The sequence below is a fragment of the Scyliorhinus torazame genome, chromosome 11 (assembly GCF_047496885.1).
Source record: "Scyliorhinus torazame isolate Kashiwa2021f chromosome 11, sScyTor2.1, whole genome shotgun sequence".
In the NCBI taxonomy this organism is placed as follows: Eukaryota; Metazoa; Chordata; class Chondrichthyes; order Carcharhiniformes; family Scyliorhinidae; genus Scyliorhinus; species Scyliorhinus torazame.
In genome coordinates, this window is record NC_092717.1 from 16,790,396 (window position 1) to 16,808,467 (window position 18,072).

General features: G+C 47.2%; 1 protein-coding gene across 3 annotated transcripts in view; it reads left to right on the forward strand.

Annotated features, from left to right (window-relative positions):
* Positions 1 to 18,072, forward strand: part of ctdp1 (CTD (carboxy-terminal domain, RNA polymerase II, polypeptide A) phosphatase, subunit 1) — a 308,714-nt gene that overhangs the window by 195,666 nt on the left and 94,976 nt on the right. The window lies entirely within an intron of this gene.

The window sequence follows — 18,072 nt, forward strand, 5'->3', positions numbered from 1 at the left end:
CTCCTTTAACAAATAACAATGGCCATGAACTTAAGGCAATTGTCGATTATTTACAATAAATTATTCTTTACAACAGGAGACATTTGTGGAAAATCTGCTTTGAAAAATCGACGGAAAAATGCGCATTTTGGAATTTTATATCCTGAACCCAGCTCCTTCACTCACTCCATTGCAGGGGGAGTAAAATAACCCACCAGCAATTGGTGGAGTATCTGCAGGAAAAGGCAGTGGCAGCTGAGATGTCAAGGCTTATACTTGTTTAGGGTGCACAGAGTCTCTGGCGATTCTTGCATAAAACTACGCCCTGTTCAGGAGAAGGCTCCTAGTACAAGAAGCATGACAAGTGCTGTTTTAAATGCTGGTATTATTGTTTCAGAAACTGTCATATCCAAACCACCCAAATGTTATAATCTGACAGACTGCATATCACTTTGAAACATTTACAAATGGAAATCCTTAATGAGCATTTTAAAAGGGGTAGAAATGTTGCCAAGTTAGAGCAGGGAATAACATTTTATTTATATTGATTTTTTTAAACTATGCATTATTCTGAAACTTTGGGCTATAATGGAGCGAAGGATTGAATTCATTTTGTAAATTCCATTGAGAAAACAGCTGTATTATGAAAGAAGGACTTGCATTTATACAGCGCCTCTCACAAGCCTCGGTTGCCTCAACGCTCTTACGGCCAATGAAGCGCTTTGGCAAATGTGTGAGAATGTGGCAGCTAATTTGCTGTCATCAAACTCTTACAGCAGCTGTGTGGTAATAGCTAGAAAATCCGTTTCTGTGTAACATTGGTTGAGGGATAAGTGTTGGCTGCGATACTGGGTTTAACCCCCCCCCCGCGCGTGCGCGCTTTGAAATAGTGACATGGGATCTGCTCTCTCAGTACTGCACTGGAATGTCTGCCCTGATTTTGTTTTATGTTCGAGCTCTGGCGTTAGACGTGAACCCAGAATCTTGCGATTCAGAGGCGGGTGAGCCAGAGCTGACACATCAGCTGGCTCACTAATGTCTTTTTAGGGAAAGAAATTTGCTGTCTTTGCCTAGTCTGGCATACATGTGACTGGAGTCCCACACCCAGCATAAGGGACCAGCTTCTCAATTATATAAAAACCCTACCACCTGCTCAAAGACAACTATTGATGGGGTAATAGTCCCAGGTTCGATTCCCGGCTTGGGTCGTTGTCTGTGCGTAGTCTGCACGTTCTCCTCGTGTGTGTGCGTGGGTTTACCCCGGGTGCTCCGGTTTCCCCCCACAAGTCCAAAGATGTGCAGGTTAGGTGGATTGACCATTCTAAATGGCCCTTAGTGGCCAAAAAGGTTAAGTGGGGTTACGGGGATAAAGGGGATAGAGTGGCGGCGCGGAGCTTAGGTAAGGTGTTCTTTCCAAGGGCCAGTGCAGACTCGATGGGCTGAATAGCCTCCTTCTGCAGTGTAAATTCTATGAGAATATGTCTCTGTTCCGCTAAACTCCACAGTTATACTGACAACTTTGGGCTGATTTACTGCCGGAATACTGCCGGAATCGTGGCGCGATGCGGCTGGTAGATCCCAGGAAAGGCCTCGCCTGGTCTCCCGACGGCCATTGCACCTCCCAAGATCTAACCAGATCTCGCGAGATGTTGCATGGGTGGGCACCAGTCTTGCACGGCTAAATGAGGTTAAGAACCCGTTTAGACCTGCACATGCCGAATCTTCTGGCCGTCCGGCATCTATTGGCCATGCTGAGGAGACCCTAGCCGGGCGCCGCTCAGTACTGACCCCAAAAATTGGGACAAGTGGAATAGTACCGGTGGTTAAGGGTTCTCCGAGGCGACGGGAGGCCCCCGGGCAGTGTAGTAACTTCACACTGCCGGTGCCACCTGGGCCCCTTGGCAGTGCCACCCTGGCAGCCAGCCTGCTGGTGCCCAGGTGGCATTTGCCCTTGTCAGGATTGGGCCCGGGGGGTGTCCTCTCTGTGTTAGATGGGTGGCTCGATGATCCCCTTATAGGTGAGTTGGGGCATTGGGTGGGTCCAGGGATTATGCCGGGGGATCAAGACACTATTCGAAAATGCTGTTGACCTTTCCTGCACAGATAAGCTCCACTTGCCACCATTCGCTGCTGGGGCACTAAAAACAAACAGGGTGCCGTTAGATAGCAGGGTCATTCCCAGTGGGAACAGGCTCTTTTTTTTAGTTAGATCACGCCCATTGTCTTTATCCTTTAGAAAACCTCATGATGCCAGTTGCAATGAACGATCATTCATTTGCCATTTTGGCACTGGAGGTTCACTGTTAACCTCCTTGCAAATCAGTCAATGAATTGTTGATAAAACCAGCATTTGTTACCCATCCCTCGTGGAGCTGAAATTTCAGAGGGGCTGTTAAGAGTCATCCACATTGCTGTGGGTCTGGAGTCACATGCAGGCCAGGCTGGGTAAGGAGGGCAGATTTCCTTCCCCTGAAGGGCATTAGTGAGCCAGACAAATTGATGATCGTTTGACGGTCACCATGACTGAGAGCAGCTTTCGATTCTACACCTTATCAATAAATTTTATCAACACCAGCTGTTGTGGTAGGATTTGAACCCGCCTCCCCAGGGCGTAAGCCTGGGCACGAGATGACAAGTCCTGTGACGTCACAACCATTGCGGGCACCGCATATCTCAATTCTTGTTCCCGCTCTGGTTAGGATGGTGGCAGACCTGCGCTGAGAGAGTTCCACTGTCACTTCGGGCTCTGCTCTCATCTTAATTTCATTGGTGAATTTTGCGCCTGCTCGCACATTTCGACTTTCCGCTCTGTAGTCTGAGTGGCATGTATGAATACCGTGTAATTATATTTTCGGAACGCTTCAGCTGTTTTGCTCCCAGTCGTGGGCCGCTTGTTAAACAAAAAGTGTCTTAATTGGTTGCCGTAGTTCTGCCTGTCCGAGTGTCGGAGACGTCCAATTGAGTCCTGACTACACTCCGTAGTACCAGCTCTCGTAGCGCAGTGAAGACGCGAGTGTTTGCTGTGGAAGGGGGTCACCATGACAACTGAAACAGTCGTCAGGAAATCAAATCAGCTCTTAAATTTGGAACATTTCACTTTCCGTGTTTGAATGAGTATCCATCAACTCCGGAACCTTGATAGAACAATTTCAATTTCTGTTCTTCGACAATTCTGCGAAAGAAAGGGTCATATCTTTTTTTAAAATAATATGGTAGTAAACTGGTTTTTGGAGTTGTTTAACAGCCGTTGTAGAAATGGGAATAAATGCATAATTTATTAGGGCTGGTTTAGCGCAGGGCTAAATCGCTGGCTTTTAAAGCAGACCAAGGCAGGCCAGCAGCACGGTTCAATTCCCATACCAGCCTCCCCGAACAGGCGCCGGAATGTGGTGACTAGGGGCTTTTCACAGTAACTTCATTTGAAGCCTACTTGTAACAATAAGCGATTTTCGTTTCATTTCATTTCATTTTCATAATTGGGGCAAGGTTTGGGAATACACAACAGCAGGTCAGCCTGTCTTTGGAAAGAGTGAAAACTTAGCTAGCGTTTGGGGGTGTATGCAGACTTCATGGACATAACCGCCTGTCCCCATTTCCAGACATGTCTTTCTTCGTGAGGGTGGGGGTGGGGGGATGTTTAGGGATGGGCACCTAATGTAGGCCTTGCCAGCGAAGCCCATATCCCAGGAACAAATCATAAAAGAGCAACAAGGACAATAATTGAACCAAATGGCATAGCTGCATTTAGCAAGAGGCTAGATGAGGGAGAATGCGACAGAGGGACTTATTGATCAAGTTGGATGAAGAACGGTGGGAGGAGGCTTGCATGGAGCGTAAGCGCCAGCATCGACCTGTTGGGCCGAATGGCCTGTTTATGTGCTGCGATTTCTATGCAGAATTCCAAATATGTGGACCCGCAAATTCCAAATATGTGGACCCTGCTCAAAGGGTCCAGGAGCAGCAGATGCGTAAGGGTTTTCACCATATCGCAATGTCGCGGATGTGGGTCAATATAACACAAATAGGAGTTCAACAAAGCAATCGCCCCAACAGCGCCAGAAACTGGAGTGGACAGGAACTGGGGGGTCTGCAAGCAGTCCCAGGAGCCTTGCCGCGGAAACAGAGAATGAGGGCACTGTGTGAGGGTCTCAGGGTGGAGCGTGGAGGTGAGGCCCAAGTGGGTGGGCAGAGAGAGGTGGGCATGTTGGCAGAAAGGCCAGGGAGGGAGGGAGGGAACATCCAATGTTAAAATGAGGCTACTGCCTGAGGTACTGAAGTGGTTAGTAATTGGCCACTTAGGGGCCTCAATTTGGACAAGCCTGAGCGGGCCGGCCTGGACCTCACCCATCCAAGTTTAAAATTGCGGAGAGGGCGTGGGGTGTTTCGGAGGCCAGTACGAAGGACATCCAGAAGATTTTGCGGACCCCCAACCTCCCATTCATAACATTCTGCCATTTGATTTTTTCTTTGTGTGAATAAGTAAACTTACTTAATTGTGGATGAGGTTTTAGGTCCTTGTTGTGATGAAAGCCCCTTGAGACTAGCACCATTAAAGGTGTTATATAAATGCAAGTTGATGTTGGAGTTGCACGTGTTCCATTTTATGCTCTGTCGGGGAATAGTTAATTCCACTCTGGTTCCCTTGTGCACCTAACACCGACAGTAATATTTCACAGAAAATAACCTGATTGCAAAAATACAAAGCTTGTATTTTAATGGGATTCTAATCTTTTAATTTGTCTTTGACTTTTAAAACCCTAAGTCTTTTTAATAAGAGGCTATGAAATGTGTCTCAGCTTCATACTGTGCAATCTTTAACCCTCGAATCGTTCTCTTCCTTCTGTCCCTCTTCCCAGCTTCTGCTTTTCCTCTCCATCTTCTCTCTTTCTCCCCTTTTTCACATAGAATCCCTACGGTGCAGAAGGAGGCCATTCGGCCCATCGATTCTGCACCAACCCTCGGAAAGACTCCACCCAGATCCACTCCCCTGCCCTATCCCCGCAACTCCGCCTAACCGTCGGACACAAAAATCATGGCCAGTCCACCTAACCTGCAGATCTTTGTACTGTGGGAGGAGGACACACACGCAGAGACAGGGAGAACGTGCACACTCCACACAGGCAGTCACCCCAGGTCAGAATCAAACCTGAGTCCCTAGTGCTGTGAGGCAGCAGTGCTAACCACTGTGCTCCCATGCCACCTGCCCTACACCAGAACTTTCCCTTGGCAAAGGTACTTCCCCCATGCTTCCAACCCCCTTCATCCCACTTGACCTCAAGAGTGGGTGTCACCTCGACTCCCCATATGCAGCGGCACAGGAGACCAACGTGTGAGGAAGTGTGTCTGGCTTTTACGATTATTGTGATTGGTCACTGGCCATTTAAAGCATATCGTACAACACTACTGGACAGGCGGCCATTGTGCCTCTTCCGGTTCTTTGGAAAATCTCTCCTGTTAGCCTTGATCCTCTGCTCTTTCCATATAGCCCTGTAGGTTTTTCCAATTCCAGTGTATATCCAGTTCCCTTTTGACAGTTATTGTTGAGTCAGCTCCCACCGCCCACTCAGGCAGCGCATTCCGCATTGCAACAACTCGCTGATTAAAAAATATTTCTCCTTACCTCGCCTTTTGGTTCTTTTGCCAATTACTTCAAATCTGCTTCCCATGGTTACCGATCTTTTGTCACCGAAAGCAGTCTCTCCCGCTTTACTTTGTAATTTTGAACCAACTTTCCCCGAAACATCCTCTGCGTCGAGGAGAACAACGCCAGCTTCATTAAACACCCCCCCCGGCTTAAGTTAAGTGAAGTCGCTCGTCCTTGATATCGTTCGAATAAGTCTCTTTGGCACCCGCTCCAAGTCCTGGGCACCCTCTCTAAAGCTTGGAGCCCAGAATTAGGTGCAGGGACTTCAGCTGGGGCCCAACCAGTGATTTATGAAGATTTTGCATAGCTTCCTCGCTACTCGAGCAAGTTCTTACTTTTGACATGTACATTCGTACAGATTAGATTTGCCGTTCGTTGAGTAAATATCCTGAAGCTGAACTTTGATGAATCAGTCCACCGTCTTTCCTGTGGGAATGATGCCAGTTTGATTGTCGGTGCAGTGATAGATCAGTCTTCCAGGGTGATTGACTATTGTTCTAGCCTTGCTCATTCCTGGATCTTCATGGCTTTCATTATGTTGACTCATGGCCCTCGAGAAGCTGCTGGTTCTGATAAGGGAAGCTTGAGTAATTGGCTGAGTGCGCACAACATAACCACCGTTGATGCTGCGGATTATAGCGGAGGTCTCACTGGAATAATTGCATTAGGCTGTGTCTGCAGAAGACACAGGAATTTTAATTCTGCGGTACATTTTCAATGTGTGTATTTTCGGGAGTGTTGGTCCTCCCACAGTACAAAGATCTGCAGGTTAGGTGGACTGGCCATTGGTGGTCATTTGTGCGAGGCCGTGATTTATTGTCCATCCCCAATTGCTCTCGGGAAGATGTTGGTGATCTGTCTTCTTAGAACTCTGGAGCCTGTATTGTGAGCTTACACCTTAATAATAATCTTTATTGTCACAAGTAGGCTGACATGAACACCGCAATAAAGTTACGGTGAAAAGCCCCTAGTCGCCACACTCCGGCACCTGTTCGGGTTCACTGAGGGAGAATTGAGAATGTCCAATTCATCTAACAAGCACATCTTGTGGGAGGAAACCGGAGCACCCGGAGGAAACCCACGCAGACACGTGGAGAATGTGCAGACTCCGCACCGACAGTGACCCAAGCCGGGAATCGAATCCTGGTCCTGGGAGCTGTGAAGCAACAGTGCTAACCACTGCGCTATCGTGCCGCCTGCGGTGCAGTGAGAGAGTGAATTCTAGGATTCCGACCCCGGTTCAGTGGTGGAATGCCGGTATTGTTGCAAGTCAGGGTGCATGACCTGGCGGGTAGCTTTTGGCTGGTGGTGCTTCTATGTACCCGCTGCACTTATCCTCTTTCTGTTATGGTTTTGGGTCTTAGCTGGGTTGTGTTTGGTTGGAATCAATACAAGACTGCTGGGGGCAAGGCTGTTGATAAACTTTACCTTTCAATAAACATTCTTCTAACTATATACAGGACAAGGCACTCGAGGCGTCGCCCGCAATCATCTCTCAGTAGGCGCTGTTATGTAAAGGTCTGTCGAAGAAACCTGAGCAACTTGCTGCAGTGCACCTGGTAGATGGTACCCACACTGCTGCCACGTTGAATAGTTAACCATCAGCTCAAGAATCGTCCTCCTGATTGTGGTCAGGTTTACACGATCAGTAGCTGAGCCAGTCTTGTCCTGGGTTTCTGCTGACCCGTTAGTAGGATTCCCACAATGAAGTCTTGGCACCCTACTGGAGGCTGCAACATTGAACTTATCCCGAACCTTATCACTCTGGTGCCTCCTGCTGGAAAAGCATGCGTGTGTGGACGCCACCCGATGCATTTTGGGGCGTCCTGGGATGGGTAACAAATGCTGGCCCAGCCAGCCACACCCACGTTCCAAGAAAGAAGAAATAAATTTTAAAAACTTTGCTGTGACATTTTCTTCTGCAGCAGTTTTCAAAATGCAAACGTGCCACCCTCTTGTGAATTCTGTCCAATTTAGCGCTTGGCCGCTTAGCTATCCCTGGCCACACAGCGATCCTTGCTATTTTTGCCTGAATGCTGCGCTGGCTTCTGTAGACACACAATTACAATTTAAAGCAAAAAAAAAAAGCTCCGTGTTTCAAAAGAACAAAAAAGTAATTACTTTGTATTTGCTTTAACGACCCTAATGATTGCAGTTGCTCGAAGTGCTTCGCTTTAAAAGCGACAGCTACATCACCAGAGGAATTTGATGCTGATCTTACACTGTAGCACGATCAATCACTCACGAGACGAGAAGAGATGGAGTCAATCGATGGCTTTATTACGCAGACTTGTTCCCCAGCAGCACAGTTACAGAATGCGGCTGCTGGGAGAACCCGGACTCTTATACTCCGCCTTACTGGGTGGAGCCAGTAGGCGGCTGATCTAATCGGGACCCAGCGTCTATCCACCAATAGCCTCTCGGCATCACAGGGTACCGTAATACCCCTGATACATACCACCACATACACTATCAGGCATTTTTCGTCATCATCCCTTCTCTTTAGTCAACATTATTATTTTAAAACCATAGCGGTGGCTGTGTGGTCGCAATCTTGCCTCTCATTCAAAAGGCCGCCCGTTCACTCCAGAGACTTGAACTCAAAATCTAGACCGACAGTCCTGTGCAGCACTGCGGCGACACTGTCTTCCAGGTTAGATATTGAACGTTTGGAGCTACAGGTGCTCATGAAAGGATGACCATTGCGGAGGGCAGCATCTTCAGGAGAGGGAGGATGAACTGGGGGCAAAACTTGAGCAATTGTTTATTTCCCCTCTTCAATGCAAAGAGCTTTGATACATCTTCCAGTGCATGTGAAGGGCTAGTGAGGCTTCATCCATTGTATTATTCCCACGGTGGCGTGATACAGTTCAGTCAGGGAGTGTGGGCTGTTGTGGCTGTTACATTACCACGACTGGTAATAAGTTGTATTCTTTATCTTTTCCTCCAGAATCGCCCGATGTAGTGTTGACAAAGAATATACCAATCAAAAGATTGAATCAAACTAATTTATTATTACACTACTAATTAAATGAAGTTCGTACACTCTACTGAGTTATAGATAATAAATAAATGATATTGAATCTGTGCTACAATATTCAATAGTCTATCTAACTACTAAACTACACTATGACTTGACCTTGTGCTATCTATCTCTATTCAATTTGCAATCTGCTCTCTTCATGGGCTGGATTCTCTGCCGGTGGGAAGCTCCATTTTGCCAGCAGCCCGGGGGTTTCCCGACGGCGTGGGGCTGCCCCACAATGAGAAACCCCATTGACCGGCCGGCATAACGGAGCATCCCGCCGACGTGGTGAGGCAGAAATGCGGCTGGGCGGAGCACCTCACACCATGTTTCTCTCAGCTCTCCTTCCAGCTTCTCCCAGAATTCCTAGAGAGCCTGTCTTATATACAGTGAATTAGTAACGCCCTCTAGTGTTTGACTTACAGATAGATGCAATTATTAACCCTTCACTATACTGACAATATACATATTACAGTGGCAACAGGCACTTTTTGCTTGCATGTTGTAGTCTGGAGCTATGGATAGTGATGCCAGAGGCTCCAACATTCTTTCCATCACATGGCTGACCAGGAATCTCTCCCACTCGCCGCCTGCTATTGCCGTGTTTTGGAAGGATTTGTGGGACCCGAACCCAGGGCCTCTGGGACAGGGACATTACCCCACTGCGCCACAAGACCTCCCAATTATTCACGCAGAAGGGACATTTTAGCAAGCTTGCCTACTTTTGCCCCTTTGTTCTGTTTGGGCTTTTTCCTAAACCTTGCCTTGTTTGAGACGATGAAAGGTCAGTTGTAGGTGCACGGGAATATTTTTTCGCTGTTGTAGAAACATATAGTTTGTCAGAGGCTGTTGGTTGAGCGAGGGACTCTATGATCTGATACTTCCACGTGTGAGCAGCGCCTGCAAGTCGCAAATCTTGGGGAATTGGAGACGGGCATCCCGTCATTTACTCTCCATTAATTTTACTACATAAAAAATCTACACCCACAAAGGGGTGAGTTGAGCTACCATTCCTGATTGAGATTAGAATCACCCTTCCCCCAATGTCTATGTTCACCCATCAAATTATAGAGGGCAGTAAGAGGCCATTTAGTCCACCAAGTCTGTACTATGTCTCTGAAAGAGCTGCCCAGTTAATCCCACTCTTCTCCGTTGCCCTGCTCTTTCTTCTACTTCAGGTATTTATCCAACTCCCTTTTGAAAGATACTATTGAATCTGCTTCCACCACCCTTTACATCAATGTCTTCCAAATCACAACAATTTGCTGCGTTAAAATAAAATTCTCCTCATCTCCCCCTCTGGCTCTTTTGCCAATTACTTCATATCTATGTCCTCTGTTTACCAACCCCCTGGTCATCGTAGCAAACGCGTCATAACTTTGAACATCTCCGCCAAGTCTTCCTTCAAAACTCCTCTGCTCTGAGGGACGCAATCCCGGCTTCTCTGGTCTCTCCACGTAGCTGAAGTCCCTCTCTCCACGTAGCTGAAGTCCCCCCCTCTCTCTCTCTCTCTCCGCCCCCCCCCCCCCCCCCCCCCCCCCGCACTCCCACCGTGTCTGTTACCAGACAAATATCCTCTTAAGTCAGCCCGAATCAATTGTAATTTAAACATTAGAGAAAGTGATTGAGTTAACAATAAAAAGAAAATTGATCGCGGCGGATGGTGTTTGAATTCAGTACCTCTCGCAGACGTTCTAGAATTGCTTTCCCCACTGAACGCTTGGTTTAAATGCATTTATGATTGTTCTTGTAAAATTGAGGGGAAAACGACTGCAGCATCTTAACTGGGAGTTCAAGCATTTAGTGTTTCTTTTGATCTCCAGATCTCGTTTATATAGAAACAGCAACTTGTATCTCTACAGCGCTTTTAAGGTAATAAAGCCTCCTGGACGCTTCTCAAGAGCATTATAAAACAAAATTTGACAACACTCGAGGAGGTACATTTCACAAACTGTCTCCTAGGTGCCACAAACTTATCGTGTAATGGTTAATACTTCGAACCTGCAAACCATGTCTGTTAATATTCCTTGTATGTGGCACTCCGACTGATTTTCATGGGTGCAACACAATACTTTGAAAAGCAGCTGGACAATAGATTGATTTTAAATTGCACCAGAGTTATAAGTATGTAATAAATGGAAAAGTCTTGCACTTGTCCCAACTTTCTAAGCAGAAGCAAAACTAAACTCCTGTTTATATTTGAATGACTGAAGCATACAACTTATCCAAGTAAATATTAAGTTACTGGAAATATGTGCATGTTCGACAATGTAAAAGAAAGTGTCATGATGACTCCCGAGCTACAAAGTTACAATATTTTAGACGGTGGAATTTAAAAGAGTTTAGCCCAGCGGAATATTTCATTTCCCCCCTGAGATGGTGTCTGCAATCATTGAAAGTGCTTTCCAAACAGCTTTTCACAGGTTTTTTTTTTGTTCTTCCTCCGAGAAATGTTAAATAAATGCTGTTTCATCTGCTGGCTTAATTTGGAAAGTTAATGCTCATTTGTTCCAACATTGATGGCCTTGCCAAGGTGCAGAGCAGCGAAATTGCCTCCCTAAAGCTCTCCACCGCTCTGTTCCTCAAAGCCTACTCTTTTGACCAAGTTTAAAACATCCTGGGCGCTTCGAGGGAGCATTATAAAACACAGTGGGCGGCATGGTAGCACAGTGGTTAGCACCGTTGCTTCACAGTGCCAGGGATCCGGGTTCGATTCCCGCTTGGGTCACTGTCTGTGCGGAGTTTGCCCGTTCTCCCTGTGTCTGCGTGGGTTACATCCGGGTGCTCCGGTTTCCTCCCACAAGTCCCGAAAGACGTGCTGTTAGGGGAATTGGACATTCTGAATTCTCCCTCTGTGTACCCGAACAGGTGCCGGAATGTGGCGACTAGGGACTTTTCACAGTAACTTCATTGCAGTGTTAATGTAAGCCTACTTGTGACAATGATAAAGATTATTATTATTATTATTGGTCAGTGTCCTGATATTACTTTGTATCTTGGTGGCAGAGTGGCTGCAGTTTGAGTTTCATTACGTTTCCCGAAACTCTTTCATGCCAAGTTGGTGCTCTTTCATGCCCCCAGGTGTTGGTGTAAATGTTTTGGTAGTGGGGAGGCAAGAATGTCTTGCCCCAAATAATCAGATTGAGGTCACATAGATTTGCAGAGAGTCGTTTGGACTAACGGTGCACTTTGTAAATCAGAATGAAGATTGTACAGAGCTTGGTCTCTTCTTAGTGTCAAACGCCCCCTCCAGGGACTCTCTTTCCACTTCATGTTCTGACCCTGACTCCACTGGGGACAGAAGGAGAATCAATACGCACCAATGTTTATAGCGCATTGTGAAATGTAAGGAGGTCAGAGGCTGGGAATTCTGGCAAGTAACCCACCCCCTGACTTCCAAAAGCCTGTCCACCATCTACAAGGTACAGGCCAGAAATAGGTTTCAAGAAGTATCTCCGAACGCTCAAGAAGCTCAACACCATCCAGGACAAAGCAACCTGGCTGATTGGCAGCCCATCCACCACTTTAAACATTCACTTGCTCCGCCACCGACGCACAGTGGCAGCAGCGTGTCCCGTCGACAAGGTGCAGTGCAGCAACTCAACAAGGCTCCTTGAACAGCACCTTCCAAACCCGCGACCTCTACCACCTAGAAGGACAGGAACAGCAGATAGGTGGAAACACCACCACCTGCATGTTGCTCTCCAAGTCGCACACCATCCTGGCTTGGAAATATACCGCCGTTCCTTCGCTGTCACTGGGTCAAAATCCTGGAACTCCCTAACAGCACTGTGGGTGTACCTACAACACATGGATTTCAGTTGTTCAAAATGTTGGCTTACCATCACTTCAATGCAATTAGTGATGGGCAACAAATGTTGCCCCAGTCAGCCAACAAAGCAACGTCCTGTGAAAAAACAAACTTTAAAAAAATACACACAACCGTAGCCTGTTCCCGTTGAGATTTTTTTGCATCAAAGGTCTCTGAAAGTTGATCTAAGGATCTTATCACTATTCTTCAAAGCTATTCTTATTCTCTCTCCCGCCACTTGGGTCCTTTTGAGCCTGACTTGCAATTGAACAAGTATTGCTCGCAACACCATCTCTGGCACCGTCTGTTTCCCAATGGGAATTTTCTCTGTTTGAAATGTAGATTATTATGCTTCCAGTTGATGTTAGAACTGGATGGGAAGATCCCAGAATGAAACAATGGGGAAAGATGCACGGAAGCAAGCTCCAGAGGAACTAAAGGGTATTTAGTTCTAGAAACCAGGAAATGGAAGAGAAGCTCCAAGAATATTGAAGTTAATGGAACGAAGAGGGACTGGAGCTAGAGCAGAGTAGAAAATCCCCGAATGGAACCCTGGCTCAAAAGACCGTAATGTTTACTTTTTTTAATCAAACATGGAGGAACAGAATCAAAGGACTGTCAATTTGTTTTTAACAACCAGAAAAAAACACTTATTAAACATGAAAAATGTGATTACAACACAATACTCCATTACTCACCCCTTACCTTCAGCAATGTAAACAGTTTCCAAAGATAATACTCCACTCTGAAACCAAATGGCCGATGCCACTCAACCGATCTCCAGAGGATTTCTCCTCAAGATGATTATCACATGAGGGTTTCCAAACTCCGCTCTCAAAAAAGTCCCATTTTAAAATCGTCTTTCAAACAATGCTTTCTATCAGCTGTTTTCATTTGGAATCCACTCCAGGTTTTCCAACTATCCTGTCAGACAAAACTTCCATTTTCTGTTTCCAGCATAGCTGAAAGCTGTTCGCCCTCTCACTTCCTGGTCCCGACCGCTATAAATTCAGCGAAGACTAAACTCCAAAAGCTTGCCTTCGTGTCCTAAAGTTCCCCTGGTTGCTAAGCAGCAACCTTTCCTTCTCCCGGCTTGTTTACCTTTTCAGGCCGTAACCATCTCTAAGCACAATAGAAACGCAGTTTGGACTGACCCCCCCGCCCCCACATACAAGCACCTTTATCTAGCATGAGTCTAACAGGAGGTTTACTCCTCCTACACAGAACCACTAAATTAAACCCAAAATCTATACCTTATTCCTAATATTTGTCAATACAAATATAGATCCCTTAAAACTACCTCTGTTTTCCTGATCAGATTGAAGTGACTCTCGAAAGTGATGCCAGGAATGTTGGCATTCTGAGCCTACATGCCGTTACCCACATACCTACAGACCGGTAGGAATTGACCTTGCATTTCTATAGCGCCTTTCACAACCACCGGACGTTTCAAAGTGTTTTACGGCCAATTAAGTACTTCCGCAGTGTCGCTGCTGTTGTGTTTTCTGAGGCTGATTGAGGAATAGGCATTGGTCCGGACCCAGGGGGCAAACGCCCTCCTCTCCTTGGCAATCGCGCAGTTTAATTTTGTATGCTCACCTGTGAGGGCAGGCGGTGCCTCATTAACACCTCATCCAAAAGACAGTGCAGCATACCCTCTGTACTGCACTGCGGCGTCGACCTAGATTTTTGGTGCTCAAATCCTGAGGTCGGACTTGAACCCACAACCTCAAGAGTGCTGCCAACCGAGCCCCACACGATATTTTGGCCAATAATTAATGGTTGCAACATCAATTCTCGAACGTGACAGCAAGGCCAATTTTCTGCATCGTTCTCCACAATGTTTTCACTTGTTTGCCACATGAAAGAAGGCCATGTCACCATGAGCATTGGGTACCAAATCCTGATTGCCGCACCAACTCGGGGTTTCTCTCCAACTCCGTTTGAAGGCACTGTCTGTCACCGCGTTTTCAGGAAGTGCCTAGATAGGGTCTAGGTCAACAGAAAACCAGATGTACAGGGGATGGCACAGCACCGTCTGTCACCCACCTTGCGTGCGGCATCCCGTCCGTACCACTCGTACACTTCCTGCTGGGCATCTGTGGATGGTTATGCAAATGATCCCACCCAGACCGTTTGGCCTCACTTAACGCATCGTCACTCAGGTGGGATTAACACCTGTTAACATTTTATAGCTATGATTAATGGCAGGGCAGGAAAGGCGGACCCAGTACACCTCTCCCGGAAAACGGAAACACCAAATATTTCAGATTTTTTTTAACGCCTTTTATTCAGTGATGCTTATTGTTGTTTATCGACTTAACACCCGCATCGGGCAGTTCTCTACCTCTGTTCATACAAATTACACCCAAGAGTTACTTTTCAAAAATATACCTAGTTCTTCTTGCACTTCATTATTTCTCCAGTTATGTCGATCAATGTACTACTTCTCCCCAGAATAAATCGCACAAACAGATTGCCAAACGATGAACTCTCTCCGGCTGCATTTGGTTTTGAAGCAGTCAGTGACTCTTTGACACCGTCAGTGGTTCAGTGAGCAGCACGTTGCAGTACACTGGACCACCCACCCGAAGGGACACTGCTCTCTGCTGAGTGAGTTCGCTAGCATCGGTGAAGGCGACACTCTGTTCCTGTTTTACAGTAAAACCTGCTTGTCCCCTTTTGCCTCTTCCAACTAAACAGGAAAGGAGTTATTTTAATCAGAACAAGCCCACATGCATTCCAATTTAAACAGCAGTGCTCAGGGCAGCTGTAAATGTGCCGGGTGTAATTACAACGCTCAGTCTGATGCATCGCCGTAAGAAAACATTGACATGGAGGCATTATGTTTTGATGTATAAAACTCAGCCTTATTTAATTAAAACGTTCAATAATTTACACGTTGCTGCGAATATGATGCCCCCTGTAGCTGCGCTGATACAGAAATTTGTGATTTACTTTTCTAATTGAAAATGAAGACTTACGTTTCCATTGCCTGCCTTTCACAGCTGGGGGACATCCCAGATCGCTGCTCTTTCAAAATGCTACTCCTGTCATAATGTGGGCAACGCAGCAGCCACCCTGCGCAGAGAAAGATCGCACAGACTACAGCGCAACAACTGACAGGGTGACGCGGGAAGTCATTTTTTGGGGGGGTGGGTTACAACTACGCAACTCTGCAAATGCTGCCGTGGCAACTGTTACATCCTGCTGAGAGGACAGACCATGGGGCGGGATTCTCAGAAACAGCGGCTAAGTGTTGACGCGTGCATAAACACCGGAGCATTTCACGCCGGCGTCAACGGGCCCCTTGGCCCAGTAATTCACTTACCTGAAGGGGGCCAGCAGGGCACCAGAGTGCTCCGCACAGCTCCGGCTGACGATACGGGCCCCGCACGTCCGGCCTGCGGCGACGGCCTCGTGAATCACGGCGGACCCACACAGCGGACCGGCCCCCACAAAATAGGCCCCCCTGAGATCGCGCGCATCGGCCGATAGGTGGCCCCCGATCGCGAGCCTGGTCGTCTTGGAGCCTCCCACCCGGCGGAGGATCCCCCCCACACCCACCAGGGCAGCCGTGGACTCAGCCCGCAGCCACCACTCCGAGTACCCGCCGGGTGGAACCATGTTAGAACCATGCCGGCGGGAACTCGGCCAGTTGCCGGCAGAGAATCGCCACGGGGGCCTCTTTCAATGGCCCCCGATCGGCGCCGTGGCGACCGCGCGCGCGATTGGTGGCGATTCTCCGGTGGCTGGAGAATCGCGGGAGCGGCGTCGCGCCGGATTTGGGCACGGAGTCTCGGAGAATCCCGCCCATGGTCTCAGCACCGATAGACAGCCCTGCGGACAGTGCAGTACTCCCTCAGCACTGCCCCTAGGTGTCAGCTTGGATGATGAGTTTGGGTCTCCGGAGTGTGGCCTGAACCCACAACGTCCTGCCTCAGAGGTGAGGCTGCTACCCAGTGATACAGGCTTTAAACATGAATCCAGTCTGTTCCCCTGCATCCCCCTTTCTTTTCTGGCAATCGATTCCCTTATCACCGTCAGACTGGACGTTACTTGCGATTTTGATAAGAGCGCCGCGGAAAGTGCGGGGCCTTGTCATTCCAATAATCCGCGGATGTTTACTGTCTGGATTTGGGTGAAGGTTTAGAGAGCGAGAGAGCGTTGAGTACAGGATACACCCCCTCATTTAAGCACTGGGTTAACATCGGCAGTTCAAAGCTTTACAAACCCGTTGGCTCTTTTTTTTCTCGCGCTGTGTCACATTTCCGTCTCCCTGAGTGAAAGCAGTTTTCAACAGTAGGGCAATTAAGGTTCCTATTGTGTTTCCAGAAGTCAGATGGCATGTCTGCCGGAGCCAGGATGGCGATGGTGAAGGTGCACTTGGGGAACTAATTGGATTTACTGAGTTGGCAGATATCATTGGGTTTTATTATCTGTGCTGAGCTGTGATCTATGAACAGCATATAAATTAGTTTGTAGATTCTAGGCTCAAAACACTTGCAACAGGAAATTAGTGATGGCTTTAATTACAGCAGACGTCTTGTGTTGTGTTCCCCGTTTCCGGATCCATCAGGCTGCCCTGGTACCACTACCAGCAGACCATGTTTAACATTTTAACCCTTTTTTCTCACGATGAAACCCTGGCAGATGTAGTTGCCATGCAGTGTATACATCTGAATAAAAACCCCACTTAGTTCCAAGCTTAGTTAGATCAGACAGTTGCTGGGCAACTAAAACCACAGCGCAGTGTATGGCGATTGAAAGTGAACACTGTGCACACCACGGGTTCTTGTCACTACAAGTTGAAGTAAATTAACCACTTTATATATCAGATCCCCAAAGTTTTAAAGTTTTTTTCTGAATAGCCTATTATAAAAATGCAGTCAATCAGCAAAGTAATAAATAAAATTCAGCGTTTGACCACTTCCCCACCCCCACCATCACAGACATCTCTCCTTGCATGTTTGGAAATCCCAGTCTTAAACAAGAAATAAAGCAAAAAGGTTGCGAGCTTACTTGCCAAGTACTTATCGAGGCCTTGCTAATGTTTTCATTAATACAATGTGTGTCCGCCGTGCCTTAAGTTGGTAGCCCTCCTGCTTCGGAATCAGGAGGTTGTGGTTTCAAATAGCGCTCGAGGAACCCGAGCACAAGATTGGAGCTGAGTCTCCAGCACACCACTGAGGGAGTGTGAGGACAATGTACATTCTGTCCAGGATGAATAGCTTCAACAGATGCGTGTGCCCATCCCACTGTCCCTCGACGGTTAACAGCTCTACGTAAGGTTGTGCTGGAACAATGGGAATATTTGGCAGCAAAGGTTTTTTTTAAAAAGCTTTGTGGGTGATGGATACTTTATTTAAAGTATTCAGCTGATGCCAGGTCATCAGTAAGGCTAGCTGCTCATTTGGTGGCAGTTCTCTAAGGCACTTGCCGCAGGCAAGTTGAACGCTTGAGGCAGGGATCACTGATTCTTTAAATGGAAGAGTGAATGCATGTTTCAAACAGAGCGAGGGAGAGCTGCTGCTTGGTACCGCATGCATACAAAACCACTTCCAGGCAATTAAAAAATTTTTTTAGAGTACCCAATTCTTTTTTTCCAATGAA